This window comes from Silene latifolia, chromosome 9 (genome assembly GCF_048544455.1).
Source record: "Silene latifolia isolate original U9 population chromosome 9, ASM4854445v1, whole genome shotgun sequence".
NCBI classification, from domain to species: Eukaryota; Viridiplantae; Streptophyta; class Magnoliopsida; order Caryophyllales; family Caryophyllaceae; genus Silene; species Silene latifolia.
Genome location: NC_133534.1, coordinates 93,553,031 through 93,566,092, shown reverse-complemented (window position 1 = coordinate 93,566,092; position 13,062 = coordinate 93,553,031).

The following is a 13,062-nucleotide window of genomic DNA, read 5'->3' as shown; positions in this document are numbered from 1 at the left end:
CTTACTCATATATTATCATTACTACTCAAATATATATCACACGGTCTCATCAGATAAGATTCATATCACGTTACGCTACAACAAACTTCACACAACATAGTTTACCTGCTACCGAGTCATCTGTATACGCAATTATGTCATTGTATCATATCTAACTCGTCTTACCACATTGCTAGCAACTTATACTTACGTTAATCAAAACACATAACTAACGATAAATTTTTCCATACGTCCTCCAAGTGCCTTACTATCATGTTCAAGTTTCAACATAAACAATTATTCTACACAAATTAATCACCACACAACGGAAACTTTCAACCATTAAACATTGCATATACCCACTACTATCTTGATGTTTCTCATACTATATCTCAACACTTCTTTAGCTATCATCATTATAGCTACGGTAAGACTTATAAACTCGTATAGGACCACCATCAATAACGACCTGAAACAAACACCAAAATTACCACATTTCATACTACAACATACACTTGTACACTTTTCAGGCACTTCTATCACATAAAACCTTATACGTTCCTCATTATCGTCACATACGCTCCTCCACTCCCTCACCAATTCACCATACACGATTCTAACGTAACTAGTGTACTAATATCAACTTCAACAAAGACTCAACCACAATCAATTTCCAACATAATCAACATACACGTTAAGTACATACTTTCTGACTCCATATACCTACCCAGTGACTGGCTTAAGCACAATGGGGCCAAGATTTTGAAATGAGGGCGCCTACTCACCCAAAATATAGCATCAGCTGGGGCTCCCATTACACACACACCAGGTTCATTTTATTAGACTCACTACGTTTTAGGTTCATTTGTTACAGGTTCCAAAATCGTCGCTCTGATACCACTTTGTAACACCCCCATATACCGAGGAGCCTCAACTAGACCTTCCTTAGCATATAAGGGCGTTACCATCTCGGTTGCCCGAGGTAAGTAATCATCAAAAGTCGATAAAAGAACAGTTATAGTTACATTTACAAGTGTTACAACCAACTAACAAAATAAAGATACAACTCGTAAGCTATACACTGTCTCTATCAGAACTCGTGATGACGCAGCCCTGCCAGGACTCCAGCTATCAACCACATCAACACCTGCTAAGACTGACTGCTCACTATAAGGGATCATGGCAGACACATAAACAAACAAGACAACCACACAAGGTCAGCAACTGAGGTAAGACACAACACAAACCAACAACAATCGTCAACGCAATATAAACACAACTAGTCACACACAATCACACCCACTCCAATCAATCTCCGTCACCGACTGTCCACTGGACCAGCCCTGCCAGTGGGGGACCGCAGCCGTTCCCACCAAAGCCCCGCTCATCATACCGAGCGATAACCCTGTCCCATTAATGTGCACATCCCATCCCGTGGCGGGTTCCACGGAGGGCGAAACTAGGGCGTGAGGCCACTCCCGCAAGTGACTCCACTCAGCCGAGGACGTACCTCGAGAACCAGAGACAATCAATCACAGACAGCTGCAATACAACAACAACCAATAAATTGTATACACCAACCGATTATTGCATATACTCTGCCACACAAACACAACACAACGCAACAACCACGACACAACGACCGACACACTAGACCATCCACAGAAACTGAGTAGGCGAACCTACCTTTAAGCGACTGCAACGATCCCAAGCCCATACATGCAATATCCAGCAATCAAGCAACACCAATATACACAACACAATCATCTATCACTACCAAACTAACCCTAACTGCAAAGACAAAGATACGGATGACGATGACGACATACCTACATGAGGAAACCTGGCAAAGGACCGCTACCCGACTCAAGCTATGAACTCCTAAGGCACAAGGACCTTCAAAGGCTCCCATGGAAGGTAAATGGTAAAGGGAAGGGAAGGAGGCGACCTAAGGATCTGAAGAAATGAGGCGGAAATGATTTGCGGTTTTAACAAAACACGATTATAAACCCTCGCTGAAAAGACGCTACTCGATCGCGTAACCCACTTACTCGATCGAGTGGCCCCTACTCGATCGAGTATCCTAGCTACTCGATCGAGTAGCCTCTACTCTATCAAGTACCACCCATAACTCAAAACACAGGATAACTTTGGTACGCACTTCTAAGGACTATTACTGCTCCCAGGGTCGGTCAACGCTGGTCAACGGGTCTCTAAAAGGGCGGGTATTACAGTCTAGGTCAAGGCCTACCAATGTTAAATAAGCTAACTGTGTCGACTCAACTAGCAGGATACAATTAAAGCAGCGATAAACAATAGAGACATAATAACAACGATAGATCTGCAAACTAATTAACAATTAACAATAATCATCGACTCCCCTAATCCTAGCAGAGAGAATTAGCTAGACATAATAAAGGGAAGAACAAAAACAAAGAGAGAAATAAACATAAGCATAAATAAAGGAAAAGAGAGAAAGTTATAGTAAATCCGAAAAAGGAGAGGAAGGAATGTTTACAGAGAAAGAGTAAAGTGAAAGTATCAAGGAACGCAGTCCAAGATGTGAGAAGAGTCTTCCAAATGATGTCCCTCCTTCCTATTTATAAGAAATAGGAATTTTATTTTACCTAATGACGAATTAAAGCTAAAAAGGCCCGAGCCCAATAGAAACCACTCGATCGAGCCCTTTAAAACTGCTCGATCGAGTAAAACTAAGCTCAAACCACTCGATCGAGTGAAATAACCACTCGATCGAGCAAACCCTAAAATGAAACTGTTCGATCAACTAAAATAAGTACTCGATCGACCTATTATTCCATCTAAAACCACTCGTTCGATCAAATAAGCATTCGATCCAGTGATATTTGACTTCAGCAGCTCACAATTTCGTTAATTTCAGCTTTGACTTGTCTTTTTATCTCCCGAAATGGCATAACGCATCCCAAGACAACTACATTTCTGCTCCAAATTCGATAATAGCATAGACATACGTGCATAAAAAGGCCTAAAAGGACTATATAAAATGCACGTATCAAATCTCCCCAAACCAAACCTTTACTCGTCCTCGAGTAAACTAAATGCAAACTAATGGAACGGAAAAGATAACTCAGAGCTGGCTACAAATGCCCACTTAAACCAATTTAATGCAAGCAAACTAACACTTATAGCAAACAGTCAACTGCAAATAAGTTGTAAGATGTTTATAATAAAGTGAACCGTCGACCTTGCAAGACCTTTAATAATGGACTCTCACGGGTCACTCTTCTCTCATGAAGCAAAGGGTGAACATATATATGTAAGAGAGAAAGAAAAATAGTCGCTCACCTAGACTACGACCCACATAAACATGCATGCAACTAATATGATAGACAATTCTAGTTACCGTACATACATTCCAACCAAAAAAGGTCCTGTCACAGCCGAGGGCTTACAAAAATATGGTAAAGTGAGGCAATGGGTAAGAAAACGCAAAACATTTATGGGAATGTGGAGGTATAGGCGGCCAAGCTAGTACCTAAACAAAACCATATGACAACATCAATTTCTAACTCAATTATAGAATAAGCACATATGCCCTTCCTTTGGCATCAAATCTCACCAAACCGAACTGAAAATACTCCTCAATAAATGTAAATAAAGCATAGGAGCAGAAACCGTATCATCAAACAACATCTTTTTTTTCCTTTTTTTTTTTTCTATTTTTTTTCGGTTTCTTTCTTTCATCATTTTTCGTCTTTTTTTTTTCAATTCTTTTTTTTTTCTTTTTCATGTTTTTTCCTTTTTTCTTCTTCATATATTACCAACTCCAAATCAGTGGATACAAGCCAAACTCGGCACAATAAAATATATACCGCAAAAACATACACTAAACTAGCTTGACAAGGCAGGCTAAATTTGGAATATAGCTAAGGGTCAACAGGAAAATTTGGCTAATGTGGAGTTAAATGGGTAAAAATGAAAGAAAGGAAAATTGTAAGCACTCCCTGCATGTGACACCAACCACTAACCCGAATGTATGCAGGCAAAAAGCAATTGAATTTCATATACGTGCAAATTTATGAACATGCTATGCAAGGAGTAACTACTCACAATCCTACATGAAACTGGTCACAAATGACACCAGTTTATAAGGCTCTAAATCTTAGAAATTATAAGTAGCTTGCCAAAATTTTTAGGTCAAGTCTATTCGTTTAGCTAAATTTTAACATTAACTCGTAGATATGCAATAAGACAAGGCTAAAGATATTAAGTTTTATGCAACGCTTAAGTAAAAAGGACAATTATAGTGCAATTTCATAATTGAAATCAACCGTTCCGACTCAACCTATATGCAAAAGTAGACGTGAAATTTTTGAAATTTTTCTTTTTTTTTTTTGAGATTTTTGAATTTTATAAAAATAAACAACAGTGCATACAGAAATTAAACGTGATAACAGAAATGCAAAAAAAACATAAATGCAGACACAGATATGGATGCATAACCTCCCCAAACCAAACCGTACAATGCCCTCATTGTACCCAAAAATGAGGAAGGAAATGCAAACATAAATGCAGACACAGATATGGATGCATAACCTCCCCAAACCAAACCGTACAATGTCCTTTTAGTACTCATTGTATCAGCTGTTTGCAACAGAAGTTAGGTGTACATTTCTCTGCAGACAGTTTGGCGCGTTGGGATTCAAATGGGAGAGCTAGAAGTAAACTTCAGAGAAAGATTATTAGTTCCTGCCATGTTGGAGTCACCTACTGCATCTGGAATTCAAGAAACAAAGCTCGGTTAGATGCTTATGTACTGAGACCTGAAAATATTGTTAGGAATGTCATTAAAGATGTGTTAGCACGATTTTGGGCTAAAAACTCCTCTGTTCTGTCTACTAGGGATGTTAGATGGATTCAGGGCCTTAGCTAGAATACATTGTATATGCTCTAGAATACTCACTCGATCTTGATGTAATTATTTTTTTGATATCAATATACTTACCTTTTACCAAAAAAAAAAGGGAGAGAGTAGATGCGAAAAGCTTACAAGAGTACGCGAATAAGGGACCTCCCCAAACCAGCCAGCAACGTGGGAGGTCGCAAACAGCTGCCAAATACCGTCACAAGAAGCTAATCCAAGCAAAGGGAATCCAAAGGCACTCGATCAAGAGAGAATGATACTCGATCGAATGAACTGGGCATACTAAACTGCTCGATCGAAGAAGAATAGTGGTCGATCGAGTTGTTTCTCCATAGTAGGTACTCGATCGAGTAGCATAAATGCTCGATCGAGTAGATTCAACAGCAAAAGGGTTCGATCGAGTACAAAAAGTACTCGATCGAGCCATCCTTAATAAATTCCTGCAAAGACGCAATAAAAACAGCCCGCAAAACTAACAGAACAAGCATAACTGATATAGTCTATGGTATGAAAACCAATTATTACACACACGACTGAATGAAATGTTTGAACAAAACAACTAAAAATAAAATCTCTCCGGGTTGCCTCCCGGGTAGCGCTAGTTTCAGGCAGGTCTCAGCTCGACCTTCTTTTCCTCGACAGCTGCTCAAGTCAGTCAGAATCAAAGCAACTCAAAGCTCTTAACAGTAGATCATATAACTGCGCATGTGCTACACAAGAGTATAAGTAGCACCAAAGTATGATAGCAACATAGGAAAATAACATGTATAAACGTTTAAGTCTAACAAATTTCCTATGAAAGCTCCTAAATTTGTCAACAAAATAAAGGAGCTCGGGAGCAATCAACAATTTAAGGCTCCGTTTCAAATTAACAAAGTTGTGACGACAAGTACGGCGAAAAACTATTAAATTACTTATCCAGCTAGGAGGGGGTATGGCATTAAAATATGGAGCATGAGTCAAATGAGGCAATGTACTATTTACACAAATAATAATATAATTATCGTCAACTACCTCGGTTTGGTCGCTCTTAGTGATGGAATTATCGACAAAGGAAGATATTACCTCTTCCGTGCTAGGAGCAATCACTGACTCAACTGTCTTCTCATCACCCTCCTTAGTGAAATCCGTCCCGTAAATCGCAGCCTCAAGCGCATCCAGCTCGGCCTTGAAAAGGGGAGATTCACCGTAACCATTATCTTCAGCAAAATCGTCATCTAGAACAAACCCACATGACGTTTCATTGCTCACACTGTCCAATTCAGTCGATCGAGTAGAAATGTTACTCGATCGAAGACTCTCCTCTTGGTTTTCACTCGATCGAGTGCATGAAATAGCTCGATCGAGCAGTTCCTCTAAGCAGCAGTTCGATCGAGTGGAATAAAGTGTTCGATCGAACGATTCTTCAGGTAATTCACTCGATCGACCAATATATTTCACTCGATCGAGTGATTTTTGCTGAACAGTGCTGAAATCCTCGTGTAAGGCATCATTATCTGATAGAACTTCGTAATCTGAGTCATAAAAATCATCATCAGCATTAGGCAACACGGGTTCTTCATGGGAAAAACCTCTCTCTGCGTAGATAACGCAGGCTTCCTCTAGTCGCCTAATTTTCGACTCAGCAGCTAGCTGAGCTATGTCAGACTCGAGCTCATCAATTTGCGCACAAACTTGTCTATCATATTCTTGCCTTTTGAGTGCAAGTGCCTTCACCAAAGACATCAACTCAGCAAACTCTTCTTTCCGCTTATCAGGAGGAGGAGCTTGTTGTTGCGACGGCCAGACAAACGGAGGCTGTTGATAGCCTCGTTGATAAGGTAGATGTGGCGGCGCAATTACAACAGATTGATTAGCTTGTCCACGTTGCTTGAATGCATAAACCTCGTCATTTTCAGCGAAGCAAACGGCTGCACTGTGCTCAGCAGCACCACATCTCCCGCAGTAAATCAGCGCCATATAATGGAACATATGTGACGGGTCAAAGGTACTCAAGCCTTCCCTTTGACGATCTTTTACCTAGAACTGTCTAGGTAGGACCTATAGGGCCTATCAAAACAGCACTAAAGAAAAATATTAGAACGGCCTCAAGGAATAAATTCCTTGAGGCTAAAAATAGACAGAAATAAACAAGCAAATAAGTAGTTGCCTCCCCGGCAATGGCGCCAAAATTTGATACCGTCGTCAGGTACCAAAATTAAAATACCTAGTTACACTAACAGAAGCTAGCAGTAAGTAGGGTCGATCTCCACAGGGAGGCGGTCACTATCTATTTGTCTATTGGGTCTGTCTACGGTCACTAATGGGGTTTTGATTTGTTTGAACTAATCTAAACAAGATTAAAGGTAAGAGAAATAAGGCTAAGAGAAATTAGCAATAGAGAAGGAAAACTAGGATGTCGGGTCATCAATAAACGTCAGTTAATCACGGCTATGGTCACAACTCAGTTGATGTGTCGGTCTAAGGGGCAATGAATATCTCCTTCCGGTCTCAATTCGCCCTAAAACACTAATAGCTTAGCTTCCGCCCTCACTAAAGTGCCCTAATGCTCACTGCAGGTCTCACCCCTTCCAACCTTCCCGTCTAGGTCAAGGCTTACCAATGTTAAATAAGCTAATTGTGTCGACTCAACTAGCAGGATACAATTAAAGCAGCAATAAACAACAGAGACATAATAACAACGACAGATCTGCAAACTAATTAACAATTAACAATAATCATCGACTCCCCTAATCCTAGCAGAGAGAATTAGCTAGACATAATAAAGGGAAGAACAAAAACAAAGAGAGAAATAAACATAAGCATAAATAAAGGGAAAGAGAGAAAGTTACAATAAATCCGGAAAAGGAGAGGAAGGAATGTTTACAGAGAAAGAGTAAAGTGAAAGTATCAAGGAACGCAGTCCAAGATGTGAGAAGAGTCTTCCAAATGACGTCCCTCCTTCCTATTTATAAGAAATAGGAATTTTATTTGACCTAATGACGAATTAAAGCTAAAAAGGCCCGAGCCCAATAGAAACCACTCGATCGAGCCCTTTTAAACTGCTCGATCGAGTAAAACTAAACTCAAACCACTCGATCGAGTGAAATAACCACTCGATCGAACAAACCCTAAAATGAAACTGTTCGATCGACTAAAATAAGTACTCGATCGACCTATTATTCCATCTAAAACCACTCGTTCGATCAAATAAGCATTCGATCCAGTGATATTTGACTTCAACAGCTCACAATTTCGTTACCTTCAGCTTTGACTTGTCTTTTTAGCTCCCGAAATGGCTTCACGCATCCCAAGACAGCTATATTTCCGCTCCAAATTCACTCTTCCTTCAAATGCATGCTAAACGGACGATAAACGGCTTGATTTCACTACTTTCTGGTCCATTCCTGCAAATAGAACAAAACGAACCAAAGTAGCATATTCGGGGCATTTCGTAGCATAAAACTACGATAATAGCATAGAAATACGTGCATAAAAAGGGCCTAAAAGGACTATATAAAATGCACGTATCAGAGCTAATGCAAAGACTTGGGAGATGTTCTAAAGTCGCGAACTCGCCCTACAACTTTAAACCGGTCATTATGGGGTGTCATGGGATCGTTATGTATTTACTAATGTTCTATTGCGTATGTTGGATGATGTGTTGTATAGAAATGTTGGAAAATGATTGTGGTGGAATGGGGAATGGGGTAAATGATAAAGTGTTGTGAATAAGCATGTTGCATGATAGTTGGTTTACAATGTTGTTTAGAATTGTTGGAAAAGTATATGAGAATGATGAATGATGTGGTGGAAAAAAAAAGAAGTAGTTCATATATGATAATATGTGATGAATAATGATGTTCCAGGATGGATGATTTACAATGTGGCTATACTAGTAACATGTGATTAGGGGATGTGATATGATTATACATAATTTTATTTCCGTAAAGTTATATAATAAGTTCATATACTTGTCTATTGTTGTACATATGCACTTGTTAGATGAAGAATGTGGTTGAAATGGATGAATTGATTGGAAAAGATGAAGTGGCAATTGCATGAGAATATGAATTTGTGATTATGAATATGTTTAGGTGACGAAGTGGATTTGTAATATTGTTGTATTAGTAACATGGAATTAGGATTTGTAATGTATGTGTATGTTTTGTGTTCCGAAAAGTTGTAAAATTAAAGCATGCGGGTAGTACATGATTGATAAATTGAATGTTATATGAGCATGATAGATGTTATTGTTAGGCTTTTGGTAGGTAGTAACATGTAGTTAGGATAGTGGTTTTACAAGTATCGAGTCGCTTTTGTTCACTTTGTTGATGTTTAAGTTGTTTGAAAGAGAAAATCAAATAGTTATGTTGTTCAATTATAGAGAGGTTGTCTTTAAACTGTTATAACCCGAGATGTATATATGATTTTTATGTGATTCCAATTGGAGGTGGTAGCTTGTTCATTTACAATTCGAACTATAGGTCACACGCCCAAAATGACCAAGAAACGAGTGAGATATGACCGTTTTACGAAAAATGAACAGTGCTAAGAAACGCGTAGGGTACTCGATCGAGTGGCCCTTACTCGATCGAGTGCACCCCTTGTTACTCGATCGAGTAACCCTTACTCGATCGAGTAGCCCTGGTTATTTATTATACGTGCTTCTGACCTTCACCTACTGGATCGAGTAGGCTGCACTCGATCTAGTGACCCCTGTTTTGGGTCATATGCTTATCTTTTGACTTCGTTGCATATTATGTTTAATTCAAAGGTGGTATTTTGCTACTTTATGCATTGTTTTACATGTATGTTGGTCTTGATGCGGAAGTTACCCAATCTTATGATGTAGTGTGTGGCACCTTATGGTGGGTATGAGTTCGGTGGGGAGGACATGAGTTATATGTGGTTGTGATGGATAGTGGAAAAAGAAAAGGAACTATGATAAGTGTGGACAAGGCCCTCGGGAACTGCGTCCGCGGGATCCACACTAGGCATAATCGACTCGAGGTTCCTTCGAATCGAATTAAGACAAATTAGAGTCGCCACCAAGTTTTTTGGGAACTTGGAACCGTTCAAGTCAACTTTACACCTTTCATCGAAAAGCATAAAGCCAATCGACTACGAGTGATTAAAGATAAAGACTTGTACCCTATATCACTCGATTTGAATGACTCTCGTAATCCAATGGTATTTAGACGGATCCACAAACCATATATCTTGAGTAAGGGGTGAGGGTACGTGTTAGGAAGCCCATAAGGACACGTAACCCCGCCCGTCAATAACGGCCTCTACTAAGTCAAGTATCGGATTTCAAACAAGGTCATAGCTACTACGATATATGATATGCAAACATCGTTTTAAACCCTAACATGTGACAACAATTTCTATGTCGTTTTAGATGCAACTAAACTAACTTTGTCAAAGTTGTAATTTAGCATGTGGGTTGATTAATCTAACAACATACAAAACAAAGCAAACAAGGCTTAAGGGGGAATGGGGGAGCCGTGGGATCTACCTATTAAAAACCAGGCATTTCATGCCGACACAACAATAAATTAAAGATACAACTCGATCTAAATACAATTGCTATACACGACACCGTACATGACACATGGCCAATTCGGCCTAGGAAACCGTGCACAAAGGGGTGGCCCACGGCTCACATGACTCACGGCCTTGGGTCACTCCTCGTGATGTGTGCTTTTACTTAATCTCATCGAATTAGACATTGGGCTACGCACCAAAGCATGCATTAGCATAAATCGGGCCATGTTGTTTTAAACAACATGCGATTTACTACGCTCTTACATGCATTGAGGCACAACCGTCTAACTAAACAAGACTAAGGTTTTTATAAATCGTTTGACTCGATAAAAGAAAACTAACTACAAACAAGTTACAAAACGCGACTAGTAAACACAAATTAATTACGAGATACAAACAATGAGACTAAGACAAAAAAGGAACGAGAAAAGGGATACAAAAGACACAGCCAAACATGACCTCATACACGGCTATCCTAGTTCCTAGGTTAGATTCATTAGGTTAGATGGATTTGCAAAGCGATGCGGAAAATACATTAGAAATCGATGACAAAAGAGGTCAGAAGGCTTCGCCTAAAACCGGATGTTCTACACGGCCTAAGGAGTCAAATTAGGTCAAGTTCGCTAATTAAATTAACTCGTCGAGTGTTAATAAGAAGGTGCTAGTCACGCACTCTTATACTAGCGAGAAATTAGGTGAAAGAGAGAGATGCATTCATTAAGTTACAGAATTGTCGATTGATTTTAAAAGCTATGTCGAAGCACCCTAACATGTCTAATTAGGTTATTTAAATGATCGAATGTCGCCTAAATAAGTCATATGTTAGCAATCAGAGGTCATACTAACATGTAAATGATCCTAGGGTGTGTCGAATTGGTCGAAACAAACAAAGGGTCAAAAACGAGGAGCGAAGTTAGAAGTTCGTTTTATTTATGTCCTACCTTGAACACGAGGATATGTAAATGAGACGGGGGTGTACGACCGACTGATGTAGCAATTTCTTTCCCATCTCAAGTCAACGCGGGTGTTCATGGTGGTACTTTAACTCATACTCGGACTAAACTAGTTTCGTAGTTAATTAGAACAATCGATAAACAAAAAACGATAAACAAACAAAAACAAACTATAAAAAAACAAACATAAAAAAAAACGAAATAAAAGGGAGAAAGAAGAGGATTTGATGCACCCTCAACCTACATGTATCGTTGACACCGTCTTGGGTCGTAATCGATGGTAGATTTTATCTCGAGAGGCCGTCGTCGACGAAGAAACAAAGCAAACAACACGTTTTTATCGAATCTGGACAGCAACTTTCAAACAGCGATTTCTCTCTCGTTTCACAATGAAAATTCGATTTAAAAGATGTTTTGAAAACTAGAAAGAGAGGAGAACAGAGATCTTAAAGCAACCCCTGCTCGTTTTGAGTTATTGGGCACGAAAAACGAGCACAAACAGAACTGGACACACAGGGAAAAGCCGCGAAAACAGAGTGTATAACACTCTGTTTTTCGAGGGAATTCGTGTACTCTCAAAGGCAATTTGGCTCGTAAATATTTGTCTAATGTGTAGATGGATGTTTTATGGTTAATTAGGAACAAGAAACTCGAGTTTTGATGGAGGTTTGAAGGAGGAACGAATTGTTTTTCGAAGAGGACACACAAACTGTTCCAGTTTGGATGTCGGTTTTGTGGAGGGTTTTTGAGAGGCAATTAGGGTTTGTTTCTGGGGTTTAAAGCTTGTGAGTGACGGTAGGATGTGTGTCGAACTTAGAGGAATGAATGTATGGTGAAGGGGTGGTATTTATAAGGAGTTAAAATAGGGTAAAAGGGGGGAGAGAGGCAGACGGGCCTGTTCGTGCATAGCTGCTGTCCAGCAGCTTTGGTGAGGGTTTGAGAGGCTTTGTGAGGGGTTTTCTTGGTGGTTAAGCTAAGGTAATATGGGTAGTATATTAGGGTATGGGTTAGGGTTAATGGGTACGGGTTTTGGTGGTGTTTGGAGCGGGTTTTGGGCTCGGGATTTGAGCTGCAAAACAGGGGGGCTGCTCGTGTTTTTGTGCGGGCTGTTGGGGGTGATTTGGGGCATGGTTTCGGCCGTGGTTATGGGGTTCGAACTTGGGTTGGATGGGTAGAGGCTTAGGTTGGTTAGTGTACTCGAGATTCCTGCCAACTCGTAAAGAAAACGGGCCCAAAAACCGAGCTATAATCGAGCTCTAAAACATGTGTTTAAAACGAGTTCTTTTCGATTTTTAAATCGATTTTTCAAAACAATTAACACATTAAAATAAATGATTTTTCAAATCAAATACACTCATAAAATTATTTTTCAAATCAATTATTTATTTTATTTTCAATAAAATAAATTTGAGAAAATAAATTCAAAATAAAACAAAATAAATTGAAATCACCTTTAAAAAAAGACCTTAATTTAAATATCATTTAAATTAAAATACTCCGTCGACAACGCTCATTCTACATCGTAAAACGAACCCAAATAATGACAATGACAACTGAAGAATACATGTGTCCTATCATCATCGGGTGTTTGTCGGGTTCTCTATAAATTCCAATATCGACGGATACGGGTATCTACAGAGCCCCCACTTTGACTGAGGCTTGGACAAGGCGAAAGTCAAAGTATACCCCAGGGCCCTC